The 21,504-nt window shown below is 41.7% G+C and overlaps 1 protein-coding gene across 4 annotated transcripts in view; it reads right to left on the bottom strand.

Annotated features, from left to right (window-relative positions):
- The window catches only part of RAB7A (RAB7A, member RAS oncogene family), a 78,475-nt gene that overhangs the window by 30,833 nt on the left and 26,138 nt on the right, over positions 1-21,504 (bottom strand). Inside the window, exon 1 of one of the 4 annotated variants that reach the window (XM_030802100.1) lies at positions 19,385-19,580. The exons of the other annotated variants lie outside the window; for them this stretch is intronic. The gene's annotated coding sequence lies outside the window, so the exon portion shown is untranslated. Of the gene's footprint in view, positions 1-19,384; positions 19,581-21,504 lie in introns of those variants that run through there. 4 annotated transcript variants of the gene reach the window in all.

Raw genomic sequence — 21,504 nt, 5'->3', positions numbered from 1 at the left:
AAACAATCGTGTGGGGACAGTGGACATGCCCAGAGGCCAAGGAAGAAATGATGGAGAATGCCAGTCTGTCTTTGTTTAGATATACATTTTTGGGTCACTGCCTCTGTGAGAGTGCCTTCTTTTAGGCTCCCCTGAGGGCTGCAGCTTCTTAGCACAAGACACTCTCTTATTCAAATGAAGACTTTGAGCCTCTTGCCCATTATGACACCTCATATGTACCACTAAGCAAGAAAAGGTGGGCTGACAATTCTGGCCAAGGAGAATTCTCTAAAGCAGCAACAACAGTGTTACCTGGACTCTTATACTTAAAACATATAGACAGTACTTCCTCATGCTTGGTGACCTGTGATCCTTTGGTAATAAACAGTTGAAGAGAGTAAACAAAATCTAGAGAGATTATACAAGACATAAAGAATGCCTGGGCACTTCCTCCACCCCACCCCCACTTCCAGGTTTCAATAAATTCTGCTGACAGCCCTGCATCCTACTAGAGCCTACTATGGACAAGAGAGGCATGCTGATGTGTGTCACAAGAAGGGGTGGCTAAGTATCAGAAGGTACAGTCACTTTTGCTGTTACTACTGGTCACAGCAGGCCTTTGTGCCATGAACACAGTGCTGTCCCTTAGAGCCAGCCCATGGAGCTTATGTGGCACTATCAAAGGTGACCTCACACGCTGCTTGTGAGGCTGGGAAAAGAGCACAGGGAGGAAGACAGCAAGCATCTCCACCCATGTGGGCATCAGCCTGGATGGATCATGAAGGAGAATGGTTCTGGCATGTGCAGTGTTTGTCCATTCAGCTAGAACTCAAATGGCATTTTCTTCCTGAGAATTCAAGATTTACACAACTTGTCTAAGGCTCCATAGCTAGTCATGTGCAAGGTAGCAGGCCAGGTTCTATTTTGTCCCATTCAAAGATGCTTAAGGAACTTGAGATCACAGTCCCCATTGTAGGTAACCAGAAGGAAATGCTCCCAAATTCTCAGGAAGACTGCTAATTATACTGAACACTGGGGAAAGAAAGATGGTTAGAAATTGCCAAAACAAGACAATGGAAAGCCAACCTTCCGGTTTTAGGATCACAACCATGGGTTTTGTTTTTGAGATGGAGTTTCGCTCTGTCACCCAGGCTGGAGTGCAGTGGCACGATCTTGGCTCACTGCAACCTCTGCCTCCCAAGTTCAAGGGATTCTCCTGTCTCAGCCACCTGAAGAGCTGGGATTACAGGCACGTGCCACCGCACCCAACTGATTTTTGTACTTTTGGTAGAGATCGGGTTTCACCATGTTGCCCAGGTTGGTCTCGAACTCCTGGCCTCAGGTAATTCAGTGCCTCGGCCTCCCAAAGTGCTGGGATTACAGTGAGCCACCGTGCCCGGCCACAACCATGGGTTTCAATCCCGCCTCAGATACATTCAGCTGTGTGAACTGTTTTTTGTTTTTTGAGACAAGGTCTCTCCCTCCTTCCCAGACTGGAGTGCAGTAGAGTATGATCACTGCAGCCTCGACTGCCGGGGCTCAAGAGATCCTCCCACCCTTGGCCTCTTGAACAGCTGGAACTATAGGCACACACCACCAATGCCCAGCTTTTCTTTTTTGAAAAAAATTATTGGTAGAGATGAGGTCTCTCTACATTGCCCAGGCTGGTCTCAAACTCCTGGGTTCACGCACTCTTTCCCACCTTGGCCTCCCAAAGTGCTGGGATTACAGGGATGAGCTACCCCATGTGGCAGCTGTGTGAACTTAAATGCCCCTCTGCTTCCATGTGAAAAATGAGAATCCTCAACAAATGAGATAATGAACAGATAGCTCCTAGCATTCCATTTGACACATGAAATATGGGTGGCTTTGTTATGAGGGCTTTTCTAACTTAAATGAAAAATATGCACTTAATCAACAAGTATTATTCTATCTTCCAAATCTCACTACTGTAATCTCTCACACTAACTTCATGATTTTTGCTATATCCATGTCAGTGCAGACACGTGTCTAATATCCTTGTTATATTTCTAATACAAATTATGCATTCAGCTATATACTACCTAAAACTGCAGTGTGATCTGCATTGGTGTACTGCATCATATGTTAACATACATGGCAGTGGAGACTCATATTTAGCATAAGACGCTTGTCATTTGAGGAAGATATGGAGACCTTTGTGAAGTCCTAATTGGCCAATTCCAATTTTTACAAAGGGCAAAAATGCCCTTTGTTAGAAGAAAAACAAAGCAGCACTGAAACACGGGCACTGGGTCACTAAGTGGCTCACTCCCATATACTAATTTGAATTCTTGCCTCCACTTTTATTGTTTTGCAGTGACCACATAGGCCATGGGCCCGAAGAACATGGGTTACCACTCATGATCCTATCCACTTCATGCTAAAATATCCTATGCTCTAACAGCCTCTTTCTGGGCCCCACTTAAATCTGATCATGTGTTGCTATTTTTAATTCAGAAGCAGTAGTCACTGACCATGAGCTAGGGGGTAAACACACCAAATCCAGTTCAAACACTTGCTGAGTGCCATGAAGTGTCCATTACTGAGCTAGGTGCTGGGGATGACCTACAGACAAAACTGCAAACACTTTCTTACTTCAAATAGGGGCCATCTCAGTTCTCTATAAGCTGGTAAGTACAAGATTGTGTCCTGTAGCTTTGTAAGTGTTAAACTGGAAACCTCAGTGCCTATATTCAACTAGCTACTTCACAACTCCTTCCTGGACAAAGGCATCTACACAATTCTGAAACCGCCTCCACAGAGTTGACAAAAATGGCCTGCTGGTTCTGGATAGAAATACAGTTACAACAAAGCATTAATTAGACTGCACTTTGGCCCCTTTCTTTGTTGCTACAAGTCTGACCTTTTACATCCCCATTGTTCCTAGAGATAGGATTTCTAACATCAGGGTCATAAGATTGTGTAAAAATTGATTTGTGTCCTCACTGTTCCTATAGACAGCATCTCTGACATTAGAATCATAAGGCTTTTATTAAAGGATCGCTTAAAATGTATATCAGACCCCAATTCCAGCAACCAGTTTGAAGACCCCCATGGAGGAACGTGATCAGCATTGAGAATACAGCTTCTCTCCCTGTCCCATGACTTCACTCTGCACTCTTTGACCAATCAACAATCTCCACACTTCAGTCCACTTAAAACCCTTAGAAACCCCAGCCCCAAACTCCCTAGGGAAATGGATGTGCCGTTCTCTCCTATCTCCTCATGTGGTAGCCCTATGATTAAACCTCTTTCTCAGCTGGGCGCGGCGGCACACCTGTAATCCCAACAATTTGGGAGACCAGGAGTTTTGAGACCAGCCTGGGCAACATAGCAAGACCCCGTCTTTACAAAAAAATAAAAAATTAGCCAAGCGTGGTATCGTGCCTAGTCCCAGCTACTCAGGAGGCTGAGGCAGGGGAATCTCCTGAGCCTAGGAGTTCAAGGCTGCAGTGAACTATGATCTTGCCACTGTACTCCAGTCTGGGTAACAGAGCAAGATCCTGTCTCCAACACCCCCCGCAACCCCAACACACACACAACTCTTTCTCTGCTACAACCCAGTGTCTCAGCATTGCTGCATGCATCAGGTAATGGACCTCTTATGGTTACAATTCTATGACGCCAGCTGTAGAACAAAACCAAAGCACCTGAAACTCAGCCACAATGAATCTCTTCTTTTTTTTTTTTTTTTTTTTTTTTTTTTGAGACAGTCTTACTCTGTTACCCAGGCTGGAATGCAGTGGCGTGATCTCGGCTCACTGCAACCTCTGCCTCCTGGGCTCAAGCGATTCTTCAGCCTCCTGAGTAGCTGGGATTACAGATGCCCACAACCACGCCTGGCAAATTTTTGTATTTTTAGTAGAGACGGGGTTTCACCATGTTGGCCAGGCTGGTCTCGAACTCCCGACCTCAGGTAATCTGCCCGCCTCAGCCTCCCAAAGTGCTGGGATTATAGGCATGAGCCACCGTGCCCAGCCCCACAATGAATCTTTAAGTCATTTTATTTCAGCTCCATATTAGTCGATATACTTGGTCCACAACACTGAAACATCACCTGGTTTCTGCCCGAACACTTTCAATAATGATTAACTTACTCCTATGTAGTGTTCCATCTTCAAACTATTCTAGCTGAAAAATCATGCAGTGAACTAGATTCTGTCTCTGCGTAGTTCTTCTCCCTGCCTTGTTCTGTGAGGCAGCAAATTACCAATCTAATCCTTTTCCCATGCGATATCCCTCATTATTTGGAGACACCCAGTCTCTCAATCACCAAAACTGCACATCTCTGGTTCTCTCAACTCTTCTGCGAGCAACATGGCTTCTAGATGCCTTAACTTCTTGGTTGCCTACCTCTGGCTGGATTAGGCTCCTTTTATTTCTTTAAATGTCTGTATCTTTGTACACGTACTATGCATTACTAAAACAGGTTGATGCTTTAAGAATGTCACATATGAAGAAAAACAGGATGACTGAGCATTTTATAAACTTCCAAAACTCCAAAAACTTCCTCAGTTCTGAATAATACTCATCATAAGTATGATTAGCCTTTAGTGATTTTAACTGCCCAAGAAATATAACAACAGTTGGTTAGGCTTCACTATGATGCCAATCCCTGATTAGTCTAGACCACACATTCCTAACAGAGGTGATAACTAACATGGATCTGCAGTCCTCTAGGAGCCACAATGTATGCACAGTATATCCACGGTATTAAAATTTCATTGAAGCAGGGGAGACATTAGGAAAAAAAGGTCTAAAAAGGCTTGGGGGTAAAAGAGAGCTACAATAATGAAAAAAAAATTGAGAAAACTAGTTTAAACCTGAACTGTCCAATATAACAATTACTAGCCACTGGTGGCTATTTAAAGGAAATTGCATGGTATCAAATACAGTCACTCAGCCATAGCTACTAGATTGGACAGTTCTACTATATGGTGTTGGTCTAAACAATTCTGAGGCATTTTACTAGGATTAATATATACTCTTCAAACATCTCAAGACTCAATTTATAGCCCTTACTCGTTTCACTACTTGATATCTACACCATCTTCTTTCCCTCCTGACACACAATAAAAATACTGGCTCTTTGGCCAGGCGCAGTGGTTCATGCCTGTAATCCCAGCACTTTGGGAGACTGAGGCGGGCAGATCACTTGAGGTCAGGAGTTCAAGACCAGCTGGCCAGCATGGTGAAACCCTGTCTCTACTAAAAATACAAAAATTAGCCAGGTGCACAACTGTAATCCCAGCTACTTGGGAGGATGCAGTGGGAGAATCGCTTGAACCCGGGAGGCAGAGGTTGCAATGAGCCAAGATCGCGCCACTGCACAGGAGACAGAGTGAGACTCCATCTCAAAAACTAAACAGAAATTGATCACACTGATTGACTGGAGCAGCTTTTATAGAGTCCTTGGCTGAGCAGGGTAAAGTTTTAAAACTTCAATGCAAATGTTTACAATTCTGTGTAACACCAAGTTTTCTCTGATTAGGTGTGAAAATCTGCTAGTGATAGTTTAGTTTCATCAGATTGGAGACAGTCCTCTTGAGGAGTTCTAAGGAGTTTTGTAAGGCAGTCACGTGTTTTATTGTCAAGTATTATAAGAACCATAGAGGTTGGGTGCAGTGGCTCTTGCCTGTAATCCCAATACATTGAGAGGACTGCTTGAACCCAGGAGTTTAAGAACAGCCTGGGCCACATAGGGAGACCCCATCTCTACAGAAAACAAAACAAAACAAAACAAAGAAAACCTTAGCCAAGTGTGGTGGCATGCACCTGTAGTCCCAGCTACTCGGGAGGCTGAAGTGGGAAGATCACTTGAGCCCAGGACGTCAAGGCTGTAGTGAGCAGTGATCATACCACTGTACTCCAGAGGCTGGGTGACAGAGTGAGACCCTGTCTCAAAGAAAAAAAGAATCATACTGAGAAACAACAGAGTGCAGAGATAATCTACGAAATGGGAGAATATATTTGCAAGACATATATCTGATAAGGGCTTAATACCCTAAACATATAAGGAACTCAAGCAACTCAACTGCAAGAAAACAAATAATCTAATTTTTAAAATGGACGAAGGACCTAAAAAGACATTTCTCAGAAGAAAATAGACAAATGGCTAATAGGGGTGTGTGTGTGTGTGTGTGTGTGTGTGTGTGTGTGTGTGTAGCTCAACTAATCATCAGGGAAATGCAAACTAAAACCACACTGAGATACCACCTCACACCCGTTAGAATGGCTACTATCAAAAAGACAACGATTGGTGTTAGGATGTGGAGCAATGGAACCCTTGCACACTGTTGGTGGGAATGTTAAACCAGTACAGCCATTATGGAAAACGGTATAGAGGCTGCTGAAAGTATTAAAAATAGAACTCCCATTTGATCCAATGATATAGCCAAACGACATGGAATCAGTATGTGGAAGAGATCTGCACTCACATGTTCACTGCAGTATTATTCACAGTAACTGAAATATGGAATCAACTTAAGTATCCATCCATGGACAAATGGATCAAGAAAACGTAGTTGGTCAGGCACAGTGGCACACACCTGTAATCCTGCAACTTTGGGAGGCCAAGACGGAAGGATTGCTTAAGCCCAAGAGTTCGAGACCAGCCTAAGCAACATGGTGAAACCCCATCTCTAAAAAAATTAATACAGTAGCTGGGTGTGGTATTGTGCACCTGTGGTCCCAACTACTTGGGAGGATGAGGCAGCTGGGGCCCTAACGGATCAGGATCACTTGAGCCTGGGAGACCCAGGCTGTAGTGAGCTGTGTTCGCACCACTGTACTCTAGCCTGGGCAACACAGTGAGACCCTGCCTGTAAAAAAAGAAAAAAAAAAACGTGGCATATATGCACAATGGAATACTAGTCAGCCTTTTAAAAGAAAGAAATTATGTCATTTGCCACAATGAGGATGAACCTGGAGAACAAAGCCCATTCTTCTACCACTGCCCATTGGGAGTTTTCATCCTATTTTGTAGAATGGAGGCTGCCCTCATTCACGAATTGCAAATAAAAGCCAACTAAGATCTTTAAATGTGTTGTAATTTTGTCTTTTAACAGATATCACATCAAAAGCACAATCCCTAGAAGGATTGACAAATTGGACTTCATCAATAGTAAGAGCTTCTGCTCTTCCAAAAACACTATTAATAGAATGGAAAGACACAGACTGAGGGAAAATATTTGGAAATCACATATCTGACAAAAAGACTTGTAATCAGAATATACAAAGAACTCTCAAACACAGTAAGGAAAAAACCAACCCAATAAAATAAGTAGGCAAAAGATCTAACAGATACTTCACCAAAGAATAAGTAGGTGAAAAGATGTCTGTTCAACATTGCTATTCTTTAGGAAAATACAAATTAAAAACATAATGAGACACCATCACATACCTATTAGAAAGGCTAAAAATTTTTTAAATGACCATGCTGTGTTGGCAAGGATATGGAGCAGATGGAACTCCTGTACACTGCTGGTGAGAATGTGAAATGGAAAAACCATTTTAAAAATTAGATATATATTTTGGGGTGATGAAAATGTTCTGGGCCGGGTGCGGTGCCTCATGCCTGTAATCCCAGCACTCTGGGAAGCTGAGACAGGCAAATCACTTGAGCCCAGAAGTTTGAAGAAATCCTGGGTAACATGGCAAGACCCTGTCTCTACAAAAAAATACAAAAATCAGCTGGGTGTGGTGGTGTACACCTGTAGTCCCAGCTCCATGAGAGTGAGACCCTGTTTCCTTAAAAAAAAAAAAAAAAAAGAAAGAAAAAAGGAAAGGAAAGGAAAAGAGAAAAGAAAAGGTTCTGTAATTAGATGGTGACAGTTGTATAACCTTGTGAATATTTGAACTGCACACTTTAGGCTGGGCACAGTGTCTCACACCTGTAATCCCAGTACTTTGGGAAGCTAAGGCGGAAAGGCTGAAGCTGGGAGTTTGAGAGCAGCCTAGACAACAAAGTGAGACATTGTCTCTACCAAAAAAAAGAAAAAAAAAAAAATTAGCCAGGTGTGGTGGCGTGTGCCCTTAGTTCCAGCTACTCGTGGGGCTGAGGTGGAAGGATCACCTGAGCCTGGGAGGATGAAGGTGCAGTGAGCTGTGATCACACTATTACACTCTAGCCTGGGCAACAGAATGAGACCCTGTCTCCAAAAACAAAACAAAACAAAACAAAACATGCACACTTTATATAGGCAAATTTTATGATGCATTAAGTATTTCAACTTTTTTAAAAAAGTTAAAACACGCCTACCATATGCCCCAACCATTCCCCTCCGAAACAGCTACCTACCCAAGGGAAATGAAAACACAGATCTAGACAGACTTGTGCACCAGTGTTCACAGCAGCTTTTGTTGTAATAGCCAGAAACGTGAATCAACCCAAATGTCCATCAACAGAAAAGCTAATCAAACTGTGATATAGCTATACAATGAAATACCACTGAGCTACAAAAAGGAATGAACTATAGATACATACAGCACAAATAAAATAATAATGTCCAATGAGGCCAGATACTCCCCCCCAAATACACAGTATACTTAAAGTATATATACAGATCCCATATACACAAAATACCAGAAAATGCAAACTAGAAAGCTGATCAGTGGTTACCTGGAGAGGGGTAAGGAAGGGCAGCAGGCATGAGGGTGGATTACAAAGAAATACTGGGATACTTCAGGGTAATGGATTTGTTCATTCTCTTGACTATGGTGATGGTTTCACACAATACAAACCATCTGTGAATGGTATGTATTCATAGATACATACATACGTCAAAACTCAAAGTGTATAGTTTCAACATGTATGGCAATTATATTCCAATGAAGCTGTTCTTTTTTTAAAAAAAAAAAAAAAGGTATAGTCAGAGGCCAGGAGGCTGCAGATATCTGAGGGGATGACATGGAAGAAGCAGCCACGGCATTGCCTCAGTTCTCACTGCATTCACAATTGCTGAATCTGGATTCCAGCTTCAGCTTTCCTTAATTCTCTGCTGCAAATGTCTGCCTTGTGTTGTGTTAGCACCTAAAGTCACATTAGACAGAAACTTTCCACTCACCCCATCTGTCCTTCCCAAGAGAAACACTTTCTCTTGTTCTCATACCCAAAACCACTTCCTATGTCCCTTTACCCCAACCATCACATCTGGTTTAGCCCCAGCCATACAAATCTTTCCCTAACCTCTTTACATTTCCACAATCCTAGTTGCATCATTACTTCTTGACTCCTGATTTATTTCCTTACCCCAGGCTCCCTTCACTCTACTCCAGCTTGCTTTGCTACACACAGGAGCAGCTACTGAAAGCCAAAGCTCCTTGGGCTAATTCCTCAGGCACTCCAAGAGCTTGGCTCCACATCCCTTCCGAGGGTCCCACAGCCCAGGTCTATGTGTTTGCCTGCTACAACTGACTTCCTCTTCTATCTTAAACCTGCCTTGCCACACTTTCCCGACCCCCAGATCCTGGAAGGGGCATCCCTCTTGTATTCTGTGACTCAAACCCAGCAACTCCTCAGGAGACTAGTTGCAAACACCTGACTGAAGGGACAATTCAGAGCAAAGGCTGAGCCCCTCGGATTTTAAGTCAAATCTGAATGCCAATGCGCAGCAGGGTGAGGCAGCATCAGGCACTAGGCATGAAGGCTGCAGCAAGAGATGCTATCAGGGCAAATCAGTCCCCAGTGATGGTCAAAAGAAAGGAGAATCCACTTCATACCAACTAGGACCACTAGAATAAAAAAAAAAAAAAAACAGACGAGTTTTGACGAGCATGTGGAGAAATTAGAACTCTTCTACACCACTGGAGGGAATGGAAAGTGGTGCAGCCATTTTGGAAAACAGTCTGGCAGTTCCTTAAAGAGTTAAACATATGACCCAGGCCAAGCACGATGGCTCATGCCTGTAATCCCAGCACTTTAGGAGGCTGAGGTGGGTGGATTGCTTGAGTCCAGGAGTTCAAAACCAGCCTGGGTAACATGGTGAAACCCCATCTCTATAAAGAAAAAAAACTAACACACACATGACCATTCCTATGGGATCTGCTCTGACATCTGTACCATCTTGAGTACATTTAGCATATATATATATATATGAGAGAGAGAGAGAGAGAGCTTTTAGACCCAACTTCCACTTCACAAGAAAGAGTGGGGATAGAGAAATACATTAAACATCAAAAGATGCACCCAGACAAACCTAGAATGTGGAACACTCTGTTAGGACAACTGGCTTGATCTTTCCAAAACTAAAGATAATGACAGAAAAAGGGAAGGAGGGACCACATTCTAGATTAAAGGACTCGAGAGCATTTACAGGTGAAGTATCATGAGGTCTAATTTACTTTGTAGTAACTCAACTGAAAGAACAGATAAAGCAAATACAGAAAATGCTAACTGTTGAAAGTAGGTAGGACAGTGTATCTCTTACACTGAGTCTCTTTGCTTTGTATATGTTTGGCATTTTTTCATAATAAACTGCGACAGCTATTCCACATTAGAGGAGGAGTGGCTATCTGAACAGGACAGTTGGGGCAGAAGCTCTCATTGGATCCTAATCTAGCTAAACAGATTCTGCTTCTAATCTCCACCCTCAGGCTCTCCCACTGGAGTGGGGTCCAGGTAACTTCAACGATGAGAAATGCCCCAAACCAAACCTTCCAGAGTACTTCAGGTTTGTTTGACCAGTAACTCTCACCCCATCTCACTCCCCACTCCCAGAAGGCACTCAATATTCATTGAGATTTAAGTAATCCTTCAGGTCTTCATATAATCACTTCCATTTTGGGGGTCATGGTGGGAAGTAGGGGGGTGATAAGACTTGAGGAGGTTAAGCAAAACTGTGACGGGGAGGAATTTTATTATAAAGAATAAATAACAGTTTGCTTGGTTAACTGTGTTGGGAGAAGAGAGCTTAAAAGGGAATGGAACATTTAGTAAACATTCCTTCCAATTCCTTGGGAAGTTAGCAGGAACCCTTAAAGTTTCCACTTTTCTTTTCCCTTGTCCCTCCTCCTTAGCCTTTTTCATCTTTAATCTTCACACAGGAAAGTCTATCTGTAGCCTAGAACAAACTGACCCATAGTTCAACACTGCCAGCAGAATTTCCCCTCCGGGTTTTCAAATTTATTAGCATAAAGTTATAGAAAGTATTCCTATATAAATTACTGTGGTAAAATATTGTAACAATTCCCATTTTCACCATTTTAAGTGCATATTTCAGTGGCATTAAGTACCATGAAGTTTATTTTTATTTTACAATAGATTTAAAATCCCACTTTAAGATAACTGGCAAAACATGCAAACATGGCGCCAAGTCCAGGGAGAGGAAATGTAAAGGCTCCACACCTTCTGCACAGTTAAGTGCACCACAGACATCTTGATGGGGCTAGTGCCACAGTTTGGCAGGCATAAATATAAATGAAAACATTAAATAATCGGTTGCTTTTCAATAATGCCTAAAGTAGTCTTATTCACATCCCTACTTCAATATGTTAATCAAGTTGTATACAATCACACTCTGTCCCTGTAATTTAACTAAAATTCCAATTTTCAAAACAGGATTTATAGGCTGACAGCTGCTGCTCTAGAGGAGAGGTGCCTTTTTCCAGAGGGCAAATCTGTGGCAGAGAACTCAGTCCTGAAGATCTAAATAAAGGACCGTTAACTCAGAGGTCATGCGAATCCGGACACAGACCTTGGTACATAAGGCCTGTTCAGAGGCTGGTGATCTAAACACAGATTCATTTTCCAAGCACCTGCACCAGCCCAACTGCTAGAGATGCAAAGATGACCAAGATAGTCTCCCTACCTCAAGCCTGGTTTAAGGAGACCCTGGATAAGCAGACAGGAAAATGGCAATACATGTGTGATGTCATAGGAATAGTCAAGACTTCTTCCTCTGAGTGGGATGGGGGGTATAGAGGACTTTGACTATCGTTTGCCATATTTTAAGTTTTAAAACAATGACTATGTATGACTTCGTAATCAAAAGAAACTCTCAACACAAAATAAGGGGCTGGAGGTGATCAGGAATCTAACCCATTATATGAGGGCTTCAGGAACGCTTCCCAAAAAGGATACCTAGATGTTGAATCCTCAACTGGGTACAGAGATTATCTTCGAAGAATAAAGGCCAGAATTTTAACATGGGGAGGAGACAACAGGCTAAGAAACCCCAAGAACAGCTGTGCTTGCTTTTTATACACTTAAGCCAAGGATTTGGGGGCTGGAAAAATCTGACCTCTTGGTACTCTTGTTTCTACTTAGCTTTAGAAACAAATTCGTGCATCTGTACAATTTCCATCCTTATCTGTAAGAAAGGCTTCCTCTCCACCTCTTAGGGTTGTAGGAGGATTCCACAGGCAAATGGGAGATGAAGCTTTTTAAGGGATAAAACACTTTATATAGGTCTATACCTTAACTGAAGTCGCTATGGGACCGGCAGTTGAAATGACATGATTTTGCCTAGGTCCCCCTACAAAGATGATTCCACCAGAAAAGATTTCAAGGTCTACACTAGTTCCGTATGTTTATAACTCAGTTTAAGCTAGAGGCTGAGTGTTTTTCTGTAGCACTTGCTAGCCAAAAACCTATCCACCTTATACTTCCAGGCTTTGCCTTTGTTATGGTTGCTAGATGAATTTCCTTGCTTCCACACAAAGGCTTGACAATCAACAGACAGTTAGGTGACAGCATTGACCTTATTGCTCATCCCAGTATATCTAAGGGGTACTCACAAACCAGCTATTGGCACTCTACATTGTAGGAAGCGTTTCTGAAACAGATATGGGAAGGATCAATGTAAGAATCCTCCAAGATAAAACCTATCTCTGGGAAGAAGTGACTGTATTATTGGTGGAGTATTTGGGCTCTCCAGAGATAAACAGAACCAACAGATTACACATAAAGAGAGTTATTACAAGGAATTGGCTCACAGGATTATGTAGGCTGAGAAGTCCCATGACCTGCAGTCGGGAGGTCTGAGAATCGGGAGAGCTGACAGAGTTAAGCTCTAGTCAGAGCCTGGAGTCCAGAGGGCAAAGAACAACTGTGTCCCATCTCAAGCATGGTCAGGTGGAGAAAGAACACTTTCCTGCTCAGCCTCCTTCTCTATTCAGCCTCCCGTGGATGAGGCTCACCCACGCTGGGGAGGGTGGTCACCTTCACTCAGTCTACCAAATCTCATCCAGAAACATCCTCACAGACACACCCAGAATAATGTTTAGCGAAATATCTGGGCACCAGAGGACCAGTCAAATTGACTCATAAGTCGTCATCAAGGCTGGGCACGGTGGTTCACGCCTGTAATCCCAGCACTTTGGGAGGCCGAGGCAGGCAGATCACCTGAGGTCTGGAGTTAGAGACCAGCCTGACCAACATGGAGAAACCCCGTCTCTACTAAAAATACAAAATTAGCCGGGCGTGGTGGTGCATGCCTGTAATTCCAGCTACTCGGGAGGCTGAGACAGGAGAAATCGCTTGAACCTGGGAGGCGGAGGTTGCGGAAGCCAAGATTGTGCCACTGCACTCTAGCCTGGGTAACAAGAGTGAAACTCCGTCTCAGAAAAAAAAAAAAGTCACCATCATCACGGGCAGATATGAAAACCTAACAGAGCTTACTTGATGTTCAGGTACCATGGGGTGTTGTAATGCCCAAGCAAAAGCTGAGATCTTCAGGCTGAGGAGGAAGTGTTAAAGAACAGAATGTCAAAGGTTTCACAACACTTTGCTTCTATTTCAAAAGCTACATTCCTGCAAAGGAGGTGTAAAGGGACTAAAACTTAAAACCCATTCTCAAACTGGGCCCACAAGATCTTGGCAGAATAGACGTCCACCTGCCTCACAAGATCACCCAGTGCGCAGCCTCCCTCAGACAACTTTTAGGTAGTCATGGCTAGAAACTGATCAGAGATGGCAATGCACAGCAACTGGGATAATTGGGGAAAGGAACTAACATAAACCTTCCTTACCTACCACATTAAGCTCCTGTGGCTTTTCCACCACTAACACCGAATTCCTGCCACATTATGAGGAGCTAATACACAGTTTGCTTAATTTTATTCCTCTTAGGTTAACACATTTGCCTCAGAATGTAAATTCTCAGTTTCCCTGTAGCTACTCAACAATCTCAATGTAACTATGAAACCATGTTTCATGTCGAGACCTATCAGCTTATGGCACATTTGGATTTCTTTGGAAAAAGAATTTGAACAGAAGATACTCATATTAATTTACTCATTTGTAAAACACAGGGGCTGTAGGTTGAAGATCACTGAACTTAAAAAGAAGCTGTAGTTTGTTTACTACTCAACCAAAGCCTGAGTAGCATTAGAACCGTAAGTCCCCTTAAAACTCTGAGCCAGGGATTTTGTTTCTTTGTGGCAACAGAAACATTTCAAATGAACTCATATGTTAAATCTTAGGCCGGGCGCGGTGGCTCACGCTTGTAATCCCAGCACTTTGGGAGGCCGAGGCGGGCGGATCACGAGGTCAGGAGATCGAGATCACGGTGAAACCCCGTCTCTACTAAAAATACAAAAAATTAGCCGGGCGTGGTGGCGGGCGCCTGTGGTCCCAGCTACTCGGAGAGGCTGAGGCAGGAGAATGGCGTGAACCTGGGAGGCGGAGCTTGCAGTGAGCTGAGATCGTGCCACTGCACTCCAGCCTGGGCGACAGAGCGAGACTCTGTCTCAAAAAAAAAAAAAAAATCTTAAGCAAAAAACAGATAAAACACAGCTATTCGTGGGATGGCCAAGAGCAATCCAATGCTACCAAAGGATCACGTTCAGGGAACGCTCAAGAGTTCTATCCACAACCAGGACATCACTGATTTACTCCAAACCCTTTTATCTGATAAATGAGAAAACTAATGCTCAGAGACAGAAGCATGCTTGCCCAAGAGCAAAAATCCCTAAAGATTTTTCGTTGTTGTTTTAAAGTCATTCATTCTTGATGAATGTCACTACAAATAAGCAGAATTAAAAAATCAAACGCAGGAGGCCGGGTGCGGTGGCTCACGCCTGTAATTCCCAGCACTTTGGGAGGCCGAGGTGGGCGGATCACGAGGTCAGGAGACCGAGACCATCCTGGCTAACACGGTGAAACCCCGTTTCTACTAAAAATACAAAAAAAAAAAAAATTAGCCGGGCGTGGTGGCGGGTGCCTGTAGTCCCACCTACTCGGGAGGCTGAGGCAGGAGAATGGCGGGAACCCGGGAGGCAGAGCTTGCAGTGAGCCGAGATAGCGCCACGGCACTTCAGCCTAGGCGACAGAGCAAGACTCTGTCTCAAAAGAAAAAAAACCAAAAAAAACCAAACACTGGGGTGGTGGCTCACACCTGTAACCCCAGGGATTTGACAGGCTAGGGCAGGAAGATTATTTGAGGCCGGGAATTCAAATCTAGCCTGAGCAATATAGTGAGACGCTGCCTCTACAAAAAAATTAAAAAATTAGCCAGGTGTGGTGGCTCACACCTGTAATCCCAGTGATTTGCGAAGCCAAGGACAGAAGACTGCTTGAGCCCAGAACTTTGAAGTTAGAGTGAGCTACAATCGCACCACTGTACTCCAGCCTGGGTGACAGCAAGACTCTGACTCTAAAAATATAAAAAATAAAATAAGCTGGGCGCAGTGGCTCACAAGTGTAATTCCAGCACTTTCGGAGGCTGAGGCAGGAAGACTGCTTAAGCCCAGGAGTTGGAGACCAGCCTGGGCAATGCAGCAAGACCTTGTCTCTATTTTCTTAAAAATATTGTTTTTAGGCCAGGCATAGTGGCTCATGCCTGTAATCCCAGCACTCTGGGAGGCTGAGGCAGGTGGATCACTTGAGGTGAGGAGTTCAAGACCAGCCTGGCCAGCATGGTAAAACCCCATCTCTACTAAAAATACAAAAATTACCTGGGCGTGGTGGTGGGCACCTGTAGTCCCAGTTACTCAGGAGAATGAGGCAGGAGAAATCACTTGTAACCCAGGAGGCAGAGGTTGCAGTGAGCTGAGATTATGCCACCATACTCTAGCCTGGGCAACACAGCGAAAGCTGGTCTCCAAAAAAAAAAAAAAATTATTTTTTAAATAAATAAAAATATTTTATTTTAAAAATAAAATATAAAACATTCATCTCGTGCCTCTGCCTCTCCTGTACTTCTAGCTTTGCTTTCAAATTGCTAAGCACACCTGGCCTCAATATCACACTTGTTCCCTCTCCTGCACCATCAGTGGCTCAAATGCCATCATTCCCCGACCATCCTATGTAAAATGGCACACTTTCACTTCACGCTGTGTTACTGTTCTGCATAGCACTTATCTGATATTCATGTTCTATCAAGTATGGCTGGGGGAGAAGAAAATGGAGAATAACTGCTTAATTTGTATAGTCTCTGGTTGGCATGAGGAAAGCCTCTGGAAATAGGTGGTGGTGATGGATGTATAAGAGTGGGATTGGGCCAGGTGTGGTGGCTCACACCTGCAATCCCAGCACTTTGGGAGGTGGAGGTGAACGGATCACCTGAGGCCAGGGATTCAAGCCCAACCTGGGCAATATGGCAAAACCCCATCTCTACTAAAAAATACAAAAACGAGCCGGGCGTGGTGGTGCACACCTGTAGTCCCAGCTACCTGGGAAGCTGAAGCAGGAGAATTGCTTGAACCCAGGAGGTGGAGGTTGCAGTGAGCTGAGATCATGCCACTGCACTCCAGCGTGGGTGACAGAGCGCAACTCCATCTCAAAAAAAAAAAAAAAAAGATAGCGAATACTAAGGTGAAAAACCCCAATGGTCCAAATACGAACCTCGGCCATTACCACACTGTTTTCATTGGTGTAGCTTTGCAGTACATTTTGAAATCAGGAAGTGTGAGACCTCCAACTTGGTTGTGTGTTTTCAAGATTATTTTGGCTACTGGGGATCCCATGATTTTCCATATCCATGTTAGGATGGATTTTTCTATTTTCTGCAAAACCATCATTGAGATTTTAATAAGAACTGCATTGAATTTCTTTGGGGAGTATTGTGATTCTAACAATAGTAAGTTTTTAAATCCATGAACATGAGTTACCTTTCCATTTATTAAAGTCTTCAATTTCTTTTTGCAATGTTTTGTAGCTTTCTATACACGTCTTTCTCCTACCTAATTTACTATTTTATTCTTTTCCATGATATTGTAAATATAACTGCTTTCTTAATTTCCTTTTGAGATTGTTCGTTATTAATGTTATAGAAACAGAACTTTTGTTGATTCTGCATCCTGCAACTTTGCTGAATGAGTTTATCAGATCCAAAAGGGTTTTATGTGTGAGAAATTTTTACAGTTCCCTACATATAAAATCGTATCTCTTTCAGGGTTGAGGAGATGGCATCGTCCAAAGCGGAAAGAGTACAGTCCCAGGAACTGAGCAAAGAAAGGTGGTTATGAATTTGAGATTCTCATCTCCGGCCTAGTCAATCTAGGTAAGGGATTGCCAATTTTGTTAGTCTTTTCCAAGAACTAACTTTTGGATTTGCTGAATTTTTCTATTTTATTTATCTCTACTGTATTAGTTCCTTCTTTCTGCTAGCTTTGAGTTTGTTGTTTTCTACTTTGTTAAGGTGTAAAAAGTTACATTGGTGATTTGAGGTCTTCCTTCTTTTTTTAATGAAGGCATTTATAGCTATAAATTTCCTCCTTTAATACTGCTTTTGTGGCATATCATAGGTTTTGCAATGTTTTATTTTCTTTCTGTTAAATTGTTTCTAATCCTTTTTTTTTTTTTTCTAATTGCCCTTGTGATTTCTCCTTTGACCACTGGTTCCTGAAGAGGGTGTTATTTAATTTACACAGTTTTCAGTTTTCCTTCTGTTACTGATTTCTCACTTCATCCCATTTTGTCAAAGAAAATACTTGGTATAATATTTTTAAAAATCTATTGAATCTTAATTTCTGGCCTAATGTATGGTCTATCCTAAAGAAGGTCCTAAGTCCACTTAAGAAGATTCATTCTGTTGCTGTTGAGTAGAATGTCCCGTGTATGTCTGTGAGATCTACTTAGTTTCTTATATTGTTCAAGTACTATATTCTATTTCCCTACTTATCTTCTGCCTGGTTCTTCTACCCATTAAAGTCCCCAATTACTACTGTAGAACTATTTCTCCCTTCCATTGTCAGTCATGCTTCACATATTTGAGTGGTCTGTTATTAGGTGTGTAAATGTGTGTCTTTTTGCCGTATTAAACCTTTTATTAATATATAATGTCCTGCTTTGTCTCGTAAACTTTTTTGATTTAAAGTATATTTTGTCTGATATTAGTGTAGCAATCCCGATCTCTTTTGGTTACTATATGAAGAGAGTATCTTTTTCCATCCTTTCACATTAAATTTTTTTGTCTTTGATCTAAAGTGAGTCTCTTATGGCAACAAGCTGGATGTTTTTCTATCCATTCTGCCAATCTGTCTTTCGACTGCAGGGTTTAAGCTATTTACATTTAAACACTGATAAGGCAGAACTTTTGTCATTTTGCTGTTTGTTTTCTATATATGCCTCACAGTTGTTTTGTCCCCTATTTCCTGCATTATTATCTTCCTTTGTGTTTAGTTGATCTTTGTAGAAAAACATTTTAATCCCCCTTTCATTTCCTTTTGTGTATATCCTACAGTTATTTTCTTTTTGGTTACCATGGGAGTGATATTTAACACCCTAAAGTTATACTACTCTGATGTGAATATATACCAAGTTAACTTCAATAACATATAAAAATTGCTCCTATACAGCTCCAACCCCATCACCTTTCAGCCATTAATGCCACAAAATTACATCTCTATGTGTTGTGTGTCCAAAACAGACTAATAACTTCTTGATACATAAGTCTCTTAAATCATGTAGAAAACAGAAACACTACTAGCTTTTATAATTTTTCATGTATTTACCTTTATCAGACATAATATCTTCATACAGATTTGATTTCCTGTCTAATGTCCTTTTATTTCAACCTTTATGACTTCCTTCATGAAGGAAGATCTAGTGGTAACAAACTCCTTAAGCTTTTGATCATCTGGTGCTGTAGTTTTAGTGTTTGTGTTCCTCCAAAATTCATTTTGAAACTTAATCCCCAATACAACAGGATTAAGAGGTGTGGCTCACACCTGTAACCACAGCACTTTTGAGAGGCCCAGGCAGAAGGATCACTTGAGCCTAGAAATTTGACACCAGCCTGGGCAACACAGTGATACTCCATCTCTACCAAAAATAAAAATAAAGAGGTGGGGCTTTCAAGAGATGATTAGGCCACACTAGCCCCACCCTTATGGATAGAATTAATGACTTTATATAAAGACCCAAGGGAGCAAGTTCATTCCTTCTGCCAAGTGAGGACACAGAAACAAGGGACCATCTTGAAAGCAGACAGCGAGCACTTACCAAACACCGTATCTGCTGGAGCCTTGATTTTGGACTTCCCAACCTTCAGAACTGTGGGAAATAAATTTCTGTTCTTCATAAATTATCCAGTCTTAAGGTATTTTGTTATAGCAGCACAAAAAGACTAAGACATCTGAGAATGTTTTAATTCCGCCCTCATTTTTTAAAATATTTGTTACTGAGGTTAAACACACACACACAAAACTTACTATCTTTATCATTTTTAAGTATACAGTTCAGGGTAATAAATATATTTACATTCTTTTTTCCCCCCTTCATCCTCTATCTGCTTCCCCACCAATATATGCTCTATCTTCATAAAATCTACTTTTCTAGCTCTGACATATGAGTGAGAACATGCAATATTTGTTTTTCTGTGCTTGGCTAATTTCACTTAACATAATGGCCTCCAGTTTCATCCATGTTGCTGCATATGACAATATTTCAGTTTTGCTGGATGTAGAATTCATAACTGACAGTTTTCTTCCATCAATAACTGAATACATCCACTCACTAACTTGTGATCTTGAAGGTTCTGATGAGAAATCCAATGATGATCTTCTGGGGAAATGATAATAATGGATATCCTCCTCTCCATTCTACAGATGTTAATAATGTACCCAATTGTGTCTTATGCAACAGAACATTTCCTTAGGGCATCATGATGTCAGTTAATTTGTAGCATCATTTTGAGACCAAACATTCAGAGTTTAATTCAGAAAAAGGTATTGAATATTTTGAGTGTACACATTATGACATGTTTAAAAGCCAAAAGGTATTACAGATTTTGAACCTGGAAATAAAAAAGGCTGTTGTAGCATACTTCAGGTTTCAAAAAAAAAAAAAAAATATATCAACCTCTATAACCCATCTAAAGAATAAGCACTTTTTTTTTTTTTTTTTTTTTTTTTTTAAAGAGGAAAAGCTTCTTGAGACCAAAAGTGAGAAAACCATTATGGATTATTCCCAGCTATGACTGGCCCATTTCTTGCTCTGGATATTATAAGGAGCCATTGTTCTGGAATTACAAACACCTAAATAAGCACTTGGCTGGACCTAGGTTTTTGGTCTGCACAGCCCAGTAAGCTGATTTTTGGTGACCTGACAAACAGAGACCACAATTATATTGTTTCCTCGTGTGTGTTTTTTTCTATTTTATTTATCTTTTTTCTCTACTTTGTCCTCATTTTTCTTTTTGCCATTTTTTATTTCCTTTTTCTTATTATTCTTTTTTCTTTTTATTTTCTCATCCTCCTTTACTCTTTTGTCTCACTTTTTAAATTCTTATATCTTCTTCTCATTTTTCTTCCATTTCCTTTGTTGTTTTTCTCATTTTTTCATTTTTTATTTAGTTAATGTTGTTGGTTAGTATTACTAGTATTGTTGGTTATCACTGTTAGTGTGGTCAGTATACAGCTGGTATTGTAAGTATTATGTTCATTAGTTAGTTAGCATAGTTTGTAGCACCAGTATTATTGGTTAGCATTCTTAGTTAGGATTTGTAGTTAGTGTAGCTAGGAGGTCACTGTATTAGTCTGTTTTCATGATGATGATAAAGACATACCCAAGACTGGGCAATTTACAAAAGAAAGAGGTTTAACTGGACTTACAATTCCACATGGCTGGGGAAGCCTCACAATCATGGCAGAGGACAAGGAGGAACAAGTCACATGTTATGTATGGTGGCAGGCAAAGAGAGGAATGCTTGTGCAGGGAAGCTCCCCTTTCTGTAACCATCAGATCTCATAAGACTTATTCCCTAACTCGAGAACAGCATGGAAAAGACCTGCACCCATGATTCAATTACCTCCCACTGGGTCCTTCTCATAACCCATGGGAATTCAAGATGAGATATGGATGGGGACATAGACAAATCATATCATTCTGCCCCTGGCCACTCCCAAATCTAATGTCCTCACATTTCAAAACCAATCTTGCCTTCCCAACAGTCCCCCAAAGTCTTAACTCATTTCAGCATTAACACAAAGGTCCACAGTCCAATGTCTCATCTGAGACAAGGCAAGTCCCTTCTGTTTATGAGCCTGTAAAACCAAAAGCAAGTTAGTTACTTCCCAGCTACAATGGAGGTAAAGGCATTGGGTAAATACAGCTGTTCCGAA

This window comes from Nomascus leucogenys, chromosome 21 (genome assembly GCF_006542625.1).
Source record: "Nomascus leucogenys isolate Asia chromosome 21, Asia_NLE_v1, whole genome shotgun sequence".
Classification (NCBI taxonomy): Eukaryota; Metazoa; Chordata; class Mammalia; order Primates; family Hylobatidae; genus Nomascus; species Nomascus leucogenys.
The sequence above is the reverse complement of the archived record's forward strand: the minus strand, read 5'-3'. Positions and strand labels throughout refer to the sequence as shown.